Consider the following 17,053-nt stretch of genomic DNA (forward strand, 5'->3'; position numbering starts at 1 on the left):
GACATTTTTGGTGCAAAGGTTTATTAAACAAACAAACAGGGGACTGGTTCTGTACCTGTACCTGAAAACTACAGTTAATTTAATTTAAATGTGTAACTTTTGTTCTATTGTATTTACCTTTGCTTGTAACTAGTGTATTTTTACTTATATTATTTGTAGTACCTCACTTGTATTTAATAATGATTTAACTTTATTATTTATTATAAACCATGAGTTGTGTGATTGCTACACCACTAATTAACAGTTACTTATCACTGAATTGGCAGTATACCTGGTCCATATTGTCATAACTAAGGGTATTCTCTATCCAGGTATGGACAATTAATTGCATACAATCAAATTGATTTATGAAGAACTCAACTCTACAAAATAACCTTTGTTTGCACATTAATATGTTAAACAGCGAGTAAACATACCATATACAACCTCAAACAGTTTGAGCCCCGAAACTCTCGCTTTCCATGGCAGCCAACAAAATTGTACTCTCTTGATAGGGAGTGGTCTAAAAGGAAGGCCATAATTCTTCTGGTGGCTTCATCCAATGTTCTTCCTCCAATTTCTGCCACCACGCCAACCTAAAGAAAAATAAGATTATCATAATGGGAATTAATTCTGATTATCATCGGAAGTAGTAATCTACTATTTGTATAGTGTATCGAGTCCCTAAATACAACTCTATTTTTCATAATTCCCAGGGAACACTCCCATAATACATGCAGTTGCCTCTCTAACAGATGTTTTATACTTGTACTTAAGTTATTAGCAAAAAAGCTACAGTACTGTGCAAACGTCTTACACCACCATTATTTTTGTTTAGAAATGATATAATGACCATATGCTAATTGTGGGAAGTATTTAGTGTGACCTCCCCTTACACTTGAGCAATTGTTGGGATCATGAATGTGGAAAAGTACAGACAGGTTTTAATTTATAATGCCATTCCTTCTGGAAAGTGCCATATTGGGAATGTTTTTATATTTTTTAGCATGATAACGATTCCAAGTACACTGCTAATACAGTATAATCATATTTGAAGAGAAAAACAGCTTTCCTGAATTTATAGAGGCAGTATGGGGTCACCTAGACAGAAAAAAATTTGAATACGGCCTAAATCTAAAGACGAACTATGGGAAGTGCAGAAAGCAGCAGAGGTAAAATATGCCAGACAATTACTTCAAAAAACTTAAGGGCAGTCCCCCCAAAAGAGGTGTGAGATGTGCTCAGTGCAAAGAGAGATTACACAAAATACTGACTTTTGCCTGAAGAAGCCTTTTTGTTATTATTTTGTGTACATATTTCCTGTACTTTCTGTACATATTTCCTGTACTTTCTGCATCTTAATAAAGAAACCGAAAAATAAATGTGGGTGGTAATTAATACTTTGCTAAAACAACTAAGCTTGTGGTGGCCTAAGACTTTTGTATAGTATTGTATGTGCAAAAACATTAACGATCAGCCCAGTAAATCTGCTAAATGGTCATATTAGAACATACCACTTGTTTGTGGAAGGTGGGGTCTGCCAATTTCTGCTCCATTGCAGCAACCTCCAAGAGCGTCCTCAGGGGGAAAACAATATCTTCTGGAAGTGCTGTAACTGAAAACAGTAGTCATCACTAACTAAGCATTATCTATCAATGACTTCATTATGTGTGTGGACCCTCAAATAAAATGCTGACTAGTTCCTTTGAAACACTGATGATCAATATGGTGGCATAACTGTAAACAAAGAATCATAATCATGCATAATAAATCATATTTCATGATGATGTAATGATCTTAGTTAATGTTTTAATTAAGGTGTTGTTCATCCATGAAGTTGTAAATGAAAAACGTTGAACTCGTGTTAGGCTAGTTCCTGATGATTCATGAGATATTAATGCATAATGCATGCATGAATTTATACATGAATTCATGATAATTCATGTACCCTGACCGTTAAGTGTTATAATAATATTTTTAGTAAAACTTTAGAATACTCTTCCATCATCAATGAATAACTACACAGGAACAAATAAGTAACACACTATTAACATTCTACTAATATTAACTAACAAGGAACTCTGATTAATGAAATAGTAATAGCACTCAGTTGAATGTGGTAGTTCTATAACTAATCAATAACTGCTATGTTTTTCATACCTCCCAGATAACTACTAAGAGAACTACTATATGAGTTCATAATGCATAAATTAGGAAGGAATTGGAACAGTATTCTAAAGTGTAACGTTAATTCGGTATATTTTGTGCCATTTGTTAATTGAATTAGCACTAACTTTAAATAAAAAAAGGAAAAAATAGCACAGGCCGCGGAGATGGTGTTAAAGCTTCTTGAATCTCGAATGTTCTGTGATGAAATAGACATTTGTTAAACATTTATAAAAAAAATTACATTTGAGAAGGGGATTTTTTCATTAAATGCGCACACTTTTAAAATAACAGCTAGCTGCTGAAATGGTCGCTGTATGGCTTTGTTCTGTGATCACAAAATAATCGGGAGCAGACACGATTAAACAGGCTTGTCTTGTAATTGCATTCGAAAAATGAATAAGGAAGTGCTTTCATTTTGGCTGTTTGATGTGCACATCGATCTTATACAAATTCAAAAATGGCGCCAGAAATAAGGGAAAATATGGCGCGATTTGGGGGAATTCGAAATTCTAAAGTGACAAGAAGCTTTTGGTCAACATCGTGTTTTGAAAACAATGTATTTTAATTAACATTTATATTGTGAAATGTAACTTTCTTACCTTGACTTAGCCTTGACTACGAAGACAGCGAGAATCTTCCAAATCTCCTCCCGAAAATTACAGCAGAGTGTGAGTGATACTGAGAGAGTGAATGGTGTCGCGGCCTCGCGAGCGCGAAAAGGGCGAGGGGGATGGGAAGTGTTGAATGAAATCTCGCGAGGTCTATCATGCAAAGTTTTTTTTTGTGTGTGTCACCGTTGTACAGTGTCTGTACCTTTAGGTGTCTTTTTGTAACTGTTTAAATTATATTGTGAGTAAAAGTGCTTTTGACTGCACCACTGTGACAGTATCTGCAGGGTCTTGATCCTTTTAATTGGCCGAAAATTTGTTAAAATTGCAATTATGTTGGCATTTGTATAGATACAAGCAATTTCAAAGGTGCATATGTGTGTACTATCTGTAAAAAAAAATTGGGTTTGACTGTTTGCACTTCCTGAATTAGTAAACTGTAAAACTGAATTAGTCCCCAAGTGTAGCCCATTTTCAACCCATGCACTCATTTCCCATTAGTGAACCACCTAGGCCCCACAAAGGGAGCCCAACTGGGTTTGCCCATGTGGAACTTACTCAGTTGACCCAAGTGGGCCCCAGATAAGAAGCCCATTTTGAGCCCATGCCCACTCTGTACCCCTGTCGCCCATTTGTAACCCATGTGGGCCCCACATAAACGTGTTGGCTGGGTAGCCTTTAACGATTTCAAAGGAAATATGTGATCAGATCATTGTAGTGATGTTTAGGACTTTTGTAAAGGAATTTTAAATACGTTATACTGTCAAAACAAAGCCGACATACTGTGTTGTGAGGCGATGACAAATTACTTTCAGAAACTCTGAAGCTCTGGAAGGTAGTTCATGTAATTATTCTAGCCAAATATAACACATATCACATAGGTTTTTTATAGATATACATTTGTGCACAGGCTAGGTAACGCATGTTCCCAGGTACCCTAATTGAAAAACTAATGAAGTGCATGAATAGGCAGAATAAAGAGCGCATTTTGGAGAGATTTGTATGTATGCGTTTGTACAAAGCATACCACACCTCTTTTTTTTTATTAGAGAACTTAGAGAAAAAAATATCTGTAGCCTATAGTATATGGGGAGTCTTGTGAAAATGTATTGCAAGATGAATGAAGCATGTTATCAGAAAACACTGGAAGACAATTTGCATTCTTCTGCACAAAAGCTGCGCATTGAACACTATTGGATTATTTCAGGTCATATTCAGTCTTGCTAGCAATTGCTCAAATCTTATGACCATTCCAAGTAGAACGTTAGATACTAGTTTATTACTGGCTAAAACGGACAGTGGAAAAAGCCATGCATTTCATAGATGCTATTTGTGTTAGAGGTAAACTTAATAAATGTTTCAAACGTAGCGTGATGCCAATGCATGACAGAATTATCTTATATTGAGATGGTATACTGACACTGTGAAAAGTGTCATGGTGTCGTGGAGACAATCACTCACAGGAGACCAGGGTTTGAATCCAGTGAGGGCAACCACATTTATCGCTTTTATTTGCTTGCCGGCTGACCTAAGTTGCCTGGTTTCTTGTTTTCGTTGTTGCCATGTTTTGTTTTATGATTGTGCCATTCTGTTATGACCTACTGTTGAATGTGTATCTCATAAGAAATAAAAGACGTGTTTTTCAAGCTCACTCATGTTTTCCTTACAAGTGGTACATATATTACCAATTCTCCAAGGGTATGCAAACTTTAGAGCACAACTGTACATTTACAAAATGCATTTCATCTTGCAGTCACCAATATACTCTAACATACTGGAGCAACCTTCATAAAATCACAACTCACCCCTCTGAAACATATAAATATATATAGTTAGGTCCCTAAATAATTGGACACTGACAAAAGTTTTGTTATTTTGACTGTTAACCAAAATATATAATACTGTAAAATAATTAATATGGGGTTAAAGTGCAACATCTCTGCTTTAATTTGAGGGTGTTCACATCCAAATTGGAGGAAGGGTTTAGGAATTACAGCTCTTTAATATGTAGCCCCCTCTTTTTCAAGGGACCAAAAGTTATCAGACAATTGACTCAAAAGTTGTTTCAAGGACAGGTGTGGGCTATTCCTTAACTATTTCCTTATTCAATTAAGCAGGGAAAAGTTCTGGAGTTGATTCCACCTGTGGCATTCGCATTTGGAAGCTGTTGCTGTCATCCCACAACATGTGGTCAAAGGAGGAATATTAGGAGTGGCCAAATCAACAGTTTGGTACATTCTGAGAAAGAAAGTACACACTGGACGTCAACGGAAGACAACAGTGGCGGATGATCGTAGGATCCTTTCCATGGTAAAGAAAAACCCTTTTACAACATCCAGCCAATTGAAGAACATATCATTACCCAAGTTTACTATAAGGATACGAGTTCACGAGAGCAAATACAGAGGGTTCATCACAAAGTGCAAACCTTTCATAAGCCTCAAGAATAGAAAGGCCAGATTAGACAGATTAAACATCTACAAAAGCCAGCCAAGTTCTGGAACAGCATTCTTTAGACAGATGAACCTGAGATCAACCTGTACCAGAATGATGGGAAGAAAAAGTCATGATCCAAAGCATACCACATCATCTGTAAAACATGGTGTAGGCAGTGTGATGGAATGGGCATGCATGGCTTCCAATAGCACTGGGTCACAAGTGTTTATTGATCATGTGACAGAAGACAGAAGCAGCTGGATACATTCTTAACTGTGTAGGGATATATTGTCTGCTCAGATTAAGCCAAATTCATTGAAGTTGATTGGACGACACTTCACTTAAAAGCTGGACAATGACCCAAAACATACTGTGAAAGCAACCCAGGAGTCAATCACCTGATCTCAACCCGATTGAGCAGACATTTCACTTGCTGATGTCAGGCGTCGTGTAGGGAGGAGCCTAACATTGGAGTACGAAGGGGGAATTTATTTCAGTCCTAACACAGACAAGGAGAACAACATACACAGTAGGCGCAATAGACCAAAAAAAACTAAGCCGACGTTGCTCGAAAATATGAGACAATTACACACGAAGACCAGGGGAGCAGAGGGAACATACATACTGAGGGAATTAACACAGATGGAGTCCAGGTGTGTGTGCCAAACAAGACAACAGGTGGGTGATGAACTGATGAACTGGGCGGTGGTGTCAGAAGGCCGGTGACGACGACCGCTGAGGCCTGCCCGCTGCAGGGAGAGGAGGCAGCAGAGGGCGCTGTCGTCACAGCTGAAGACAAAACTTAAGGCAGAAAGACCCACAAACAGACAATAACTGAAGGCAGATCCAGTAAAGCATCACAAAGGAGGAAACGCTGCATTTAATGATGTCCATGCATTCCAGACTTCAAGCAGTCCATGCCTGCAAAAGATTCTCGACAAAGTATTAAAAACAAAAGTTGTATTTATGATTGTGTTAATTTGTCCAATGACATTTGAGCCCCTGAAATAAAAATGGTTTCAAACGCTGTATGAAAATGGTTGCAATTCCCAAAATGTTTCATAGAATTTTTTTGTTCAACCTCTTGTATTAAAACTGAAAGTCTGCACTTCAATTGCATCTCGGTTGTTTCATTTCAAATCCATTGAGGAGGCATACAGAGCCAAAATTAAGAAAATTGTGTCAGTGTCTAAATATTTCCGTACCTAATCATATACGCACCATCATTTGATAGACAATCACTTGATATATTAACTCAATACTAGAGAGTTACTATCAGTGTTTTACTACGGTATGTCCTACTGAACATGAGCATGATTAGAGTGAAACATCATGTTGTGTTTGACACAGGGACCATCTGACACAGAGACACTGAGGAGTCAGAATAATTAATCCCAAACCCTGGACAGAGGGGCTCAGTGAATGTGGTGTTGAATGTGTACAGGTGGGTCAGTGTGTCAGAGGAGACCCTGTAGAAGAACAGAGAGCCGGCTGGCCAGTCCAGATACACTCCTACTCTGTGGTAGTCTGAGGTGACAGGTATGACAGTTGTCTTACTATTGTGATTGACAGAGTAACTGTCATTCTTACAGTTCAGACTCCAGGACTTGTCATTACGTCCAAGTGTGCAGTCATAACCCCTCTCCTTTCCTGTTGATTCCTTTATATGTCACTCCTATCACAGCTCCTCTCCTATTCCACTCTACCTCCCAGTAACAGCGTCCAGACAGACTCTTTCTACACAACACCAGTGGCCAGGAGTCAAATCTCTCTGAGTGATCAGGATACAGCTGCACCACTCTTGTCACCTTTCTGTTCTCCTCAGACAGACGGAGGAATCTGTTTATGTGTTTGGGTCCAGTGTGAGATCACTGACATCTGATGGATGAGACCAAGACACAATATTACACATCATCATCATTCATATTATACACACACATGCATGTTTTATTTATTTATTGTCATGTACTGGATATTAAGACACTCAGACAAAACACAGAAACACATACACAAAGGATAATGAAACAAACATCCACAAACTTAGACACACAGACCTGTTCACACAAACATACATACATGTGAACACACACACACACACCAGCTGCATGTGTTATTTTTAATAAATCTCATCAGTCCTGATATCCACTCTCCACTATCAGCAGCTTCCGATGGTCACCATGATCCATGGCCACCATGATCCATACTGTGGAAAAGAAGAGGAGCAGACTGTCATTCAGTGAACACAACCTGTCTTGCACACACACACACACACACACCTTACATACATGCAACACAAACACACACTCCACACATAACCCCCCTCCTCACCCCACCACCACTCGCTCCACACATTACTCCACCTCCCATCACAAACACACAAAACACCCCTCCTCATCATACACATACCACTAGTGTAAGAGGATTAATCCCGATATAGACATGGGCAATATTTTTATCATAAACTTCTGTGATTTCAAATAACTTTTGAATGAGACCCGTCACCAGAGTCGACAGGCGTCTGTCAGTCATCAGTTTATGTAATGTGGGAGGTCCATTGACATTGTAATACACCAGAGGTGGTCAGGGCTATTGATGGACATTCTGAGAATTCTGGCTCCGGTCACCTGAAAGCGCCTGTATATGAGCAATGTAGGATAATGAATAATTATTATTAATAATTAAATAAAAAGTGCTTTAATTTTATTAGCTACAGCAGGCATAGTGTATTTAACAGTGGCATTAAAGAAGCACTACATTGACTTCATTGTCTGAATAGGCTATATGTCAAACGTCACATGACGAAACTGTAAACAGATCGCATCGCTTCCGGTTTAGTCAAATTTAAGACCTTTTTAAGACATTTTAAGACTAAAAAGATTGACATTTAAGACCTACACGGCGCATAAGCCCAAAAATTTCCTAATTAAAAGAATTCTGAAAAATATCTTATTTCAATGAATTGAGTAATTGAAAAAGCATTAATTTAATTTAAAGATAAAGCAATCATATTAGTAACCTTCCAGACCCAACAATTTTTTTTATTTTTTACTTTGCATATTAAAATGTAAAAACACAATTATAGCTATAGATCATAACTAGAGATGAAATGGAATGAACATTTATTTTCACGATTATTATGAAATCAATTTACCAAGTTTGTCGAAACCCAGCAAATAACAAATGAAATTATCAGTATGAAAGTTTGGTTTACATACAAATTAAAATACTATTAAAAATGGCCAGATTTTAAAGGAGTGTCTTGCAACATGTTATCTACTTATATGTACAAGTTCAAATAAAGTTGGAGACTCCTGCTCAAGAGCTCCGCTTTGTACGCTACAACTCGATGCAGTTTGGAATATTGGTGTCTGGAAACGAACGAGGGTAAAACATTTTTAAAACCTGACTAAATGAAATTTAAGACCTCAGATGAAAATCTGGCCGTTTTTAAGACTTTTTAAGGACTTCAATTTAAAGTTCTAGATTTAATACTTTTTAAGACCCCGCGGAAACCCTGAACATAGTAACGTTACTTGATTTTTCCCAGACAGCAGACACAGTGTACAAACTGCATGGTTCTTGTCGATATCGGTAGGGATTTAAACACAACATAAACGTGAACCACTGTCTTACTATTCATATTTTTACACATAAAAAACAACAAAAAAAAAACCAATATTGGGTTTCTGAAAATCGATACAGTATTGCAAAATAAAATATTGCGATACTTAAGTGTATCGATTTTTTCTTACACCCCTAGTAAATGATGACACAATTTTCATTTTTGGTTGAACTATCCCTTTAAGACATCTCTCGTAATAATATTTGACAAATAGACACTTTAATAGACAGTCTTTTAGTGCACACGGTTCATGTGTGTGTCACATTGACATGGCATTCTTGTTTGTCTTGTGGCGCTTAAACGGCTTAAAAGAATGAACACTTTTCAAGAATAATTGTTGCTTTTAAAATCTTTGTATGCAATAAATATAGTCTCACTTTCTTTTGCGATTCCCTTTTCCCATCCGCCTTCCAGAATCTGACGTCGCTTCGGCCTTTAAAAGCTTTTCTGTGGCGTGGGCTTAGGTTCCTGTAGGTGATAGACATTTACCAATAAGTTTTAGTAACTACTATTTCAGAAGCACACCGTACTTGTGTTATTAGATACATGCATATTATTATTACCAGTCACCATTAAAAAAAAAGTCACATTACCTGCTTTTCCCAGGACACGCACTTTGAACTGGGGCCAAGTAGGGTTCGGAAGAATTTCATCTTTTACTGCCTTGCTTATGTTGAGTCGTCCTGGTGGCCAGTAACATGTATCTTCCTCTGGTCCAGTAAACCACTTGCAGGGTAATATTGCCACACCTCCACCATGCAAAAAATCCACAACCGCAAATGGTAGCATGCTGGAAAAATGCAAAAGAAGCAGGCTAATGCAGCTGTGGGAATGACACAAACCCAGATTTATGAGGCAAGAGCACTATTTTTCTTTTTAATTCCTCAACCGACACCACATGCAAGTCTTTGGATAGGTTTGAAACTAAGTGAATTCCAAGGCATGCTGAGTCAATTGGGTAGCTGAAAAAAGATTCATAGTTTTTAACGAAGTGGCAGAGAACTTTGACAGTTTTAGAAGAAGAAAGATAAATATTTCTCACAATGAGAATCCTTCCCCCTAAGGAAAAACAGTTATCACCTTTAAAGCAAGAAATGAATGTCTGTCCATCATTGTACTGCCTGTACTGCTGGCATGTTCCAAGTTCACCTGCCACTGGTCCGGAGAAATGGAGCTGTTTGAGAGGAGAGGACATTTTTATTTTCTTCTGTTTTGCCACTCTTTGCTTTTCATGGATGCGCCTGACAATTTGCTGCACAGGATTTTGAGGCCTCCGTACAATCTTTTTAAGTTTACCTAAATATGTTTCGAATGGGAAACAGGAAACGCTATCCAAAGGACCAAAGTTCCGTGCATCTTGGGCAATGTGAAATGCACGTCATTATACTGAATACCCTCCTGTACAACAACTTTAACATCTTGAATAAATTCATTTAAATACTCTTGCACATTTGATGGTTTTGTCACACCTGAGTATAACCCAATGACAAAAACATTTGAATTTGGGATCTCCTTAATCCTACCCAAAATAGGCCACAAATTTACATTGTTGCTGCGGAATAAAGGTAGACCATCAATATTAACTCTAAGCGTGAGAGTGTCTGTCAGATCTCTCAGATCAAAATTTAAAGATGCCAATTCTGCCAGAACTGAATTTTTAATTCCAAAATGAAAGTATGACCCTCCTGCTACATTTTTTGCATCACACTTGCGGTCTGTGGACATTAGGTTTCTAGCATCCAATGGCACATTAAGCCCTTTTTGTCTGAGAATTTTCAGAAGAGCAGACAATGCACTTTGAGAGATATTGTATTCTGCAGCCCACTCTGCAAGACCATTTGTGTCATCAAGTGCGTCTGAAGCCGCATGTTCTGAATCAGAACATTCAGAGTCCAGGTCAAAGTCACTGGTATTGTCAGCCATCCCAATTTCAAAACCATCATAAAATATGTCATTGTCCAAAGCATCATGAAAAATGTCCGTGGGATATTGATTTTCTACATTCTCTGTTACATCCTCGACACAATCATGATAAACAGAATCCTCCAATGGTTCATTAGAGGCTGATTCCAAATTAAAATGCCGTTGTTCAAATTCATTCTGTTGTGAAACAACACGAAAATGTTCTGCAACTTTTGCAGCCACTTTCCTTCTCTTTGTTCTCTGAGATTGCTCCATTACTTTCTGTAAGATAAAAAAGATTATCACTTTCAAATAGTTAAAAATTCTAATTGAGGCAAAATCATTGGTATAATCATAATAATTATTTGTTTGGTTTGTAATAACACCCTAATACAAACTGATTTACATAAGGCAAAAACACCTGTTACATAATACATATACCACATCTTAAGGAAAACAGACAAATGACATTGTTGTAACATGTTATGTAGGCTATTGAAAGTATGATGACTGTATTTGGAAAATAGACCCCAAAATATACCAATCAATATACCAATCACAGCTCATAGCACACAAATTTTGTTGGCATTCAAATACAGTAGTCATCATTAACTAAGCATTATCTATCAATGACTTCATTATGTGTGTGGACACTCAAATAAAATGCTGACTAGGTCCTTTGAAACACTGATGAACAATATGGTGGCATAACTGTAAACAAAGAATCATAATCATGCGTAGTAAATCATATTTCATGATGATGTACTCATCTTAGTTAATGTTTTAATTAAGGTGTTGTTCATCCATGAAGTTGTATATGAAAAACGTTGAACTCGTGTTAGGCTAGTTCCTGATGATTCATGAGATATTAATGCATAATGCATGCATAATTAATGTAAAGTGTTATAATAATATTTTGAGTAAAACTTTAGAATACTCTGCCATCATCAATGAATAACTACACAGGAACAAATGAGTAACACACTATTAACATTCTACAAACTAATATTAACAAACAAGGAACTCTGATTAATGAAATAGTAATAGCACTCAGTTGAATGTGGTAGTTCTATAACTAATCAATAACTTCTATGTTTTTCATACCTCCCAGATAACTACTAAGGGAACTACTATGAGTTTATAATGCATAAATTAGGAAGGAATTGGAACAGTATTCTAAAGTGTAACGTTAATTCGGTATATTTTGTGCCATTTGTTAATTGAATTAGCACTAACGTTAAATAAAAAAAGGAAAAAATAGCACAGGCCGCGGAGATGGTGTTAAAGCTTCTCGAATCTTATAATTACGCGGATACTAGTTGTTCTGTGATGAAATAGACATTTATTAAAGATTTATTAAAAAATTTACATTTGAGAAGGGGATTTTTTCATTGAATGCGCACACTATTAAAATAACAGCTAGCTGCTGAAATGGTCGCTGTATGGCGTTGTTCTGTGATCACAAAATAATCGGGAGCAGACACGATTAAACAGGCTTGTCTTGTAATTGCATTCGAAAAATTAATAAGGAAATGCTTTCATTTTGGCTGTTTGATGTGCACATCGATTTTATACAAATTACAAAATTGCTGTCATTGTGGGATTTATCGTAAAACTGTGGTACATTTGTAAAGCTGGAGTCTCAACTCCAATCAGTTTGTCATAATACACAGTTGGTGTATTAACAAAAAAAATAATCACGTACAGATCGCTTTGGTCATGGCGCCAGAAATAAGGGAAAATATGGCGTGATCTGGGGGAATTCGAAAGTCCGAAGTGACAAGAAGCTTTTGGTTAACATCGTGTTTTGAAAACAATGTATTTTAATTAACATTTATATTGTGAAATGTTACTTTCTTACCTTTAACTATGAAGACAGCCAGAATTTTCCAAATCTCCTCACGAAAATTGCAGCAGAGAGTGAGTGAGGCCTCGCGGGCGCGAAAAGGGCGAGGGGGATGGGAAGTGCTGAATGAAATCTCGCGAGATCTATTTGTGTCACCGTTGTATTAAGTGTCTGTACCTGTGGGTGTCTTTTTGTAACTGTTTAAATTATATTGTGAGTAAAAGTGCTTTTGACTGCACCACTGTGACAGTATCTGCAGGGTCTTGATCCTTTTAATTGGCCGAAAATTGGTTAAAATGGCAATTGTGTTGGCATTTGTATAGATAAAAGTAATTTCAAAGGTGCATATGTGTGTACTATCTGTAAAAAAGCAATTCCTCTGTAAACTGAATTAGTCCCCAAGTGTAGCCCATTTTCAACCCATGCACTCATTTCCCATTAGTGAACCACCTAGGCCCCACAAAGGGAGCCCAACTGGGTTTGCCCATGTGGAACTTACTCAGTTGACCCAAGTGGGCCCCAGATAAGAAGCCCATTTTGAGCCCATGCCCACTCTGTACCCCTGTCGCCCATTTGTAACCCATATGGGCCCCACATGGGTGTGTTGGCTGGGAAACAAAGACTATGAGAAATCTGAATGTTTGTGTAACTTTTCTGAATATCTTGGTTGTGTAATGTCGAAAACACAAATAAAACGATGGTAAACATTCTCATTATTGCTTGAACACTCTACGATGTCTGAACAGGTTATGAAAAGTATTTACTATGACCCGGCAAACCCTGCTGCTTATGTGGGTAGAGAGGGTTTGAAAAGAGCATACTTGGAAAGAACCAGGGAGATCCTCAAAAATGGCGAGGCTGATGACTGGCTGCTAGCCCAGGATGCATACACACTACACAGGCCTAAAAGAAATCGAGTTATTGTTCATGATATAAACTCACAATTTCAGCTGGATGTGGTTGATGTGAGTGCTTACAGTGTGGAAAATGATAACATGAAATTTATGCTAACATGCATAGATGTATTAAGCAAATACGCATGGATTCGCGTGCTGAGAAATAAAAGCGCAATTGAGGTAAAGCGAGCATTTGAAGACATTTAAAGAAGGAAGAACACCACAAAAAGTCCAAACGGACAAGGGGAAGGAGTTTTTTAATTCACATTTTGAAATATTAATGAAGAAGTACAACATAAAACATTTTGCTACCGGAAATGATGTGAAAGCCAGTATCGTTGAGAGATTTAACAAAACAATTTAATCACGAAGGTGGAGGTATCTCACAGTTGCCGACACACATCGCTATGTTGAGGTTATTCAAGATATTGTTCACGGATACAACCATAGCTACCATCGGTCTATTAAGATGAAGCCTGCTGACGTTTGTGAAGAAAATGTTAGATTAGTTCTCAAGAACCTGTATGGTACAACATTAACGAGAAATGGTCATCAAAGCTACAAGTTCCAGGTTGGGGATACTGTGAGACTCTCAAAGCTGAGAGGTGCGTTTACAAAACGCTATGAAAAAGGGTACACAGATGAATATTTTACAATAACAGAATGCATTCCTAGGGTACCTCCTGTATACAGAAAAAAAGATTATGATGGATATGTGATAGTTGGGACCTTTTATGGACAGGAATTGCTGAAAATAATCGTGGCTAAGGATAAAACTTTTAAAGGGGAAGCAGTTTTGAATGAGAAAGTACAGAAAGGGAAAGAAATGTGTCTTGTGAAATGGCTTGGTTGGCCTGAGAAATTCAACAGCTGGATACCATCGGAACAAGTGTTTGACCTAGAAACTTTATAAAACTCTAGGATTTTCAGGATCACTTCATTTACATTGACTGCGATCAGCATGGGTGATGGTGGCTTCTACATAACACTCCCCAGTAACTCATCGAGACATGTCTATCCAAACAATACGAGTTTGTGCTATACCACAATATTTGCCAAAAGTATAGATTTGAAAGGTGATTAGGAAGTATCTTAGATAGAGTTCCAATACCCTCATACGTGGAAGTCTTTTACATGGGGTGAAAACTCATTTGAACTACATGACTTGAATAACGACAAAACTTGGAAACATGAACTCAACACCGGTTATTACAACAGCATAGTAAAACTAGTGACAGAGCTTAACAGTTATATAAAACCACATGGTGTATGGGCGGGGTACGATGAATTTAAAAATAGAACGTTTCTAAAAGGTGAGCCCCAGTTTAGTTTGAAATTTAGTGCAAAACTGGAACAGATATCTACACAGATATAATTGATTATCAACGCGTTGGTGACAGTCATGTCCCACTGCTGAGAACTGTACATATTGCTGGGAAAAAAACAAAGTTCTTCTCGAATCTTCCATCAATGTTTTTCTCAACCCTCTGGGATTCGCTCCCCAAAGAGTAAAAAACGCAAGAATGAGACAAAAACAAGAGCCAAGGTTAAAAAAGGACATACACCCCGGAGGACGCTCAAAGGGAACACGACAAATCTGATTAAGAATATATTTTAGAAAGATGGCACTCCTACACCGTATGTCTGGTGAATGTATGAAAACAGAGTTGGATTTTTTCACAGTTCCATTCACACAGACATCTACTAAGATAAATGCCGCAGGTCCCATGGATGTTACGGACCCTGCAGGCGAGAACGATGGACTGCCTATTCAGCGGATAGTACAACATTTGAAATGATTGGCCCTGTTCATAGCGATATCTTCTTTCAAGAGAAACTTATGTTAAACGGCGTTGATATAAAGGTTAGGATGGTACGCTATTAAGATGAGTTCTGCCTTATGAGGGTCAGGGATGTGCGTTATCATTTGCATATATTATCAGCGTCACTATTTGTCAAGAAAGTGTCTGTTTCGCCAGCCATGAAACTTGGACACGCTCAAGCGCTACTCTCAACCAATGCCAAGTACCCAATTGAAAGAGTGTGTATGAAGACATTTAGTTTACCGGCTGGGGGTCGTGCTTGTAACCAGGAAAACCTATTTTTAGACCTCTGCCAAAATGTATTGTAATCGGATTGGTGGACAATGACAGTTTTACCGGAAGTTACACAAAAAATCAATTTAATTTCAAACATTATAATTTGGAGTGTACAGCCATGTATGTAGATGGTCAGAAATTTCCTAGCAAACCATTCCAACGAAATTACACAACAGGGTCAGCAGTGCGTGAATTTTACCAACTGGCCTAACACAAATGATATGCAATTTAGGAAGATGCTATATTCATAGATGATAAATTATAGGAAGTTATCTTCGAGAAATAAAAATAACATTGTTTTGTTGCAATTCGATCTGGTGACAACAGGTGGTGACAACAGGCTGTGCTCCACCTGCCCCCTAATGACCAGTAGCCCGTGGTGTGTTACATTTTAGCCAATTTATAATGTATTATAGGTTTTGGTAGTGCAGTGCATTGTAACCTAACATAATGTAACATATCATACGAAATTCGGTGCCATGGATTTATCTAAAATAGTCTACGTAGTCCCCCGAGACTACGGTGGACATTCAGACTGGTCCAGATTGACATTATGCATCGGACCTTATGTGCCTTGATGAAACCTTCTCCATTGTGGTTTCTGTCTGGAAGAGATTTTTTCGTTCATGCCTGAAACAAGGTTTCATTGCACTTCTCATTTCTCTCGATTGGTTAGGCAACAGAGGCGTCGCTAGGATCACAGTACATTCGGGGCTTAACCCACACTCCTGTCCATATGTAATATGGCTCATGTCTAAGATCTTGAGATTGTTGACAGAAAGAGCTTATTGTGGACAGTTATGATTTTGCATATAATGTGATATGAGAAAAAAACTAAGGTTTTCAAACAGCAGTCGTCTATGGAAGGTAATATTTAATTTTTAGACTAGGTCCTGGTTGGAGTGCCTCTAGGAATATGACATTTTGTTTATTTTTTGCATATATTTCTACTGAAGGGTTCCAACAGTGCTTGAGTTGACTGTGTTATTCATTTAAAATATGATTTCGTAAGCATTTATTTCAATTGATTTATAAACAGTTTTAGAATTGGATTTAAACTTTAATGGCAGCCTACTTAACAACATGATGAATAAAAACACATTGCGTTAGTCAGGGCCTAATCTGGCATGGGGCCACTGGGCTATAGATCCCGTGTAACAGGCCTTTCCACTGGCAGAGTTCAATGTGCCTCGCTGCTGGATGTAAACTGCCTGGCCGTGAGAGCATATACTGTGCTTCACTGACAGTTAAGTTAAACATCTAAAAGTAAGTAGGATTGATGTAATCATATGTCATTAAAAGCTGCTGAGGAAGTCACTCCACCACCAATGTTGAGGCGTGGGGAAAATCTGGCACAATCCGTGGGTACAATCCACATGAGAGCCTGGCCTAACCAGACTGAGCAGCTGTTTTGATAAAATCTCCCACCATGCTCCACCCAGCCATTTTGTAGAGCAGGAAAAGAGATGTTAAGTGACTGGAATTTCCAACAGCTC

The 17,053-nt window shown here is 37.8% G+C and overlaps 2 long non-coding RNA genes across 2 annotated transcripts; both read right to left on the reverse strand.

Annotated features, from left to right (window-relative positions):
• Positions 1-520: 520 nt before the first annotated feature.
• Positions 521-2,823, reverse strand: LOC117595347. Its single transcript, XR_004576547.1, has 3 exons — positions 2,748-2,823; positions 1,494-1,594; positions 521-575 (listed from the first exon to the last, which is right to left on the reverse strand). It is a non-coding gene; the product is annotated as an uncharacterized LOC117595347 (long non-coding RNA).
• A 4,431-nt stretch (positions 2,824-7,254) lies between these two features.
• On the reverse strand, positions 7,255-12,666 carry LOC117595346. Its single transcript, XR_004576546.1, has 5 exons — positions 12,578-12,666; positions 9,895-9,988; positions 9,408-9,604; positions 9,192-9,282; positions 7,255-7,395 (listed from the first exon to the last, which is right to left on the reverse strand). It is a non-coding gene; the product is annotated as an uncharacterized LOC117595346 (long non-coding RNA).
• Positions 12,667-17,053: the final 4,387 nt, after the last annotated feature.

The sequence above is a fragment of the Esox lucius genome, chromosome 11 (genome assembly GCF_011004845.1).
Source record: "Esox lucius isolate fEsoLuc1 chromosome 11, fEsoLuc1.pri, whole genome shotgun sequence".
Lineage (NCBI taxonomy): Eukaryota > Metazoa > Chordata > Actinopteri > Esociformes > Esocidae > Esox > Esox lucius.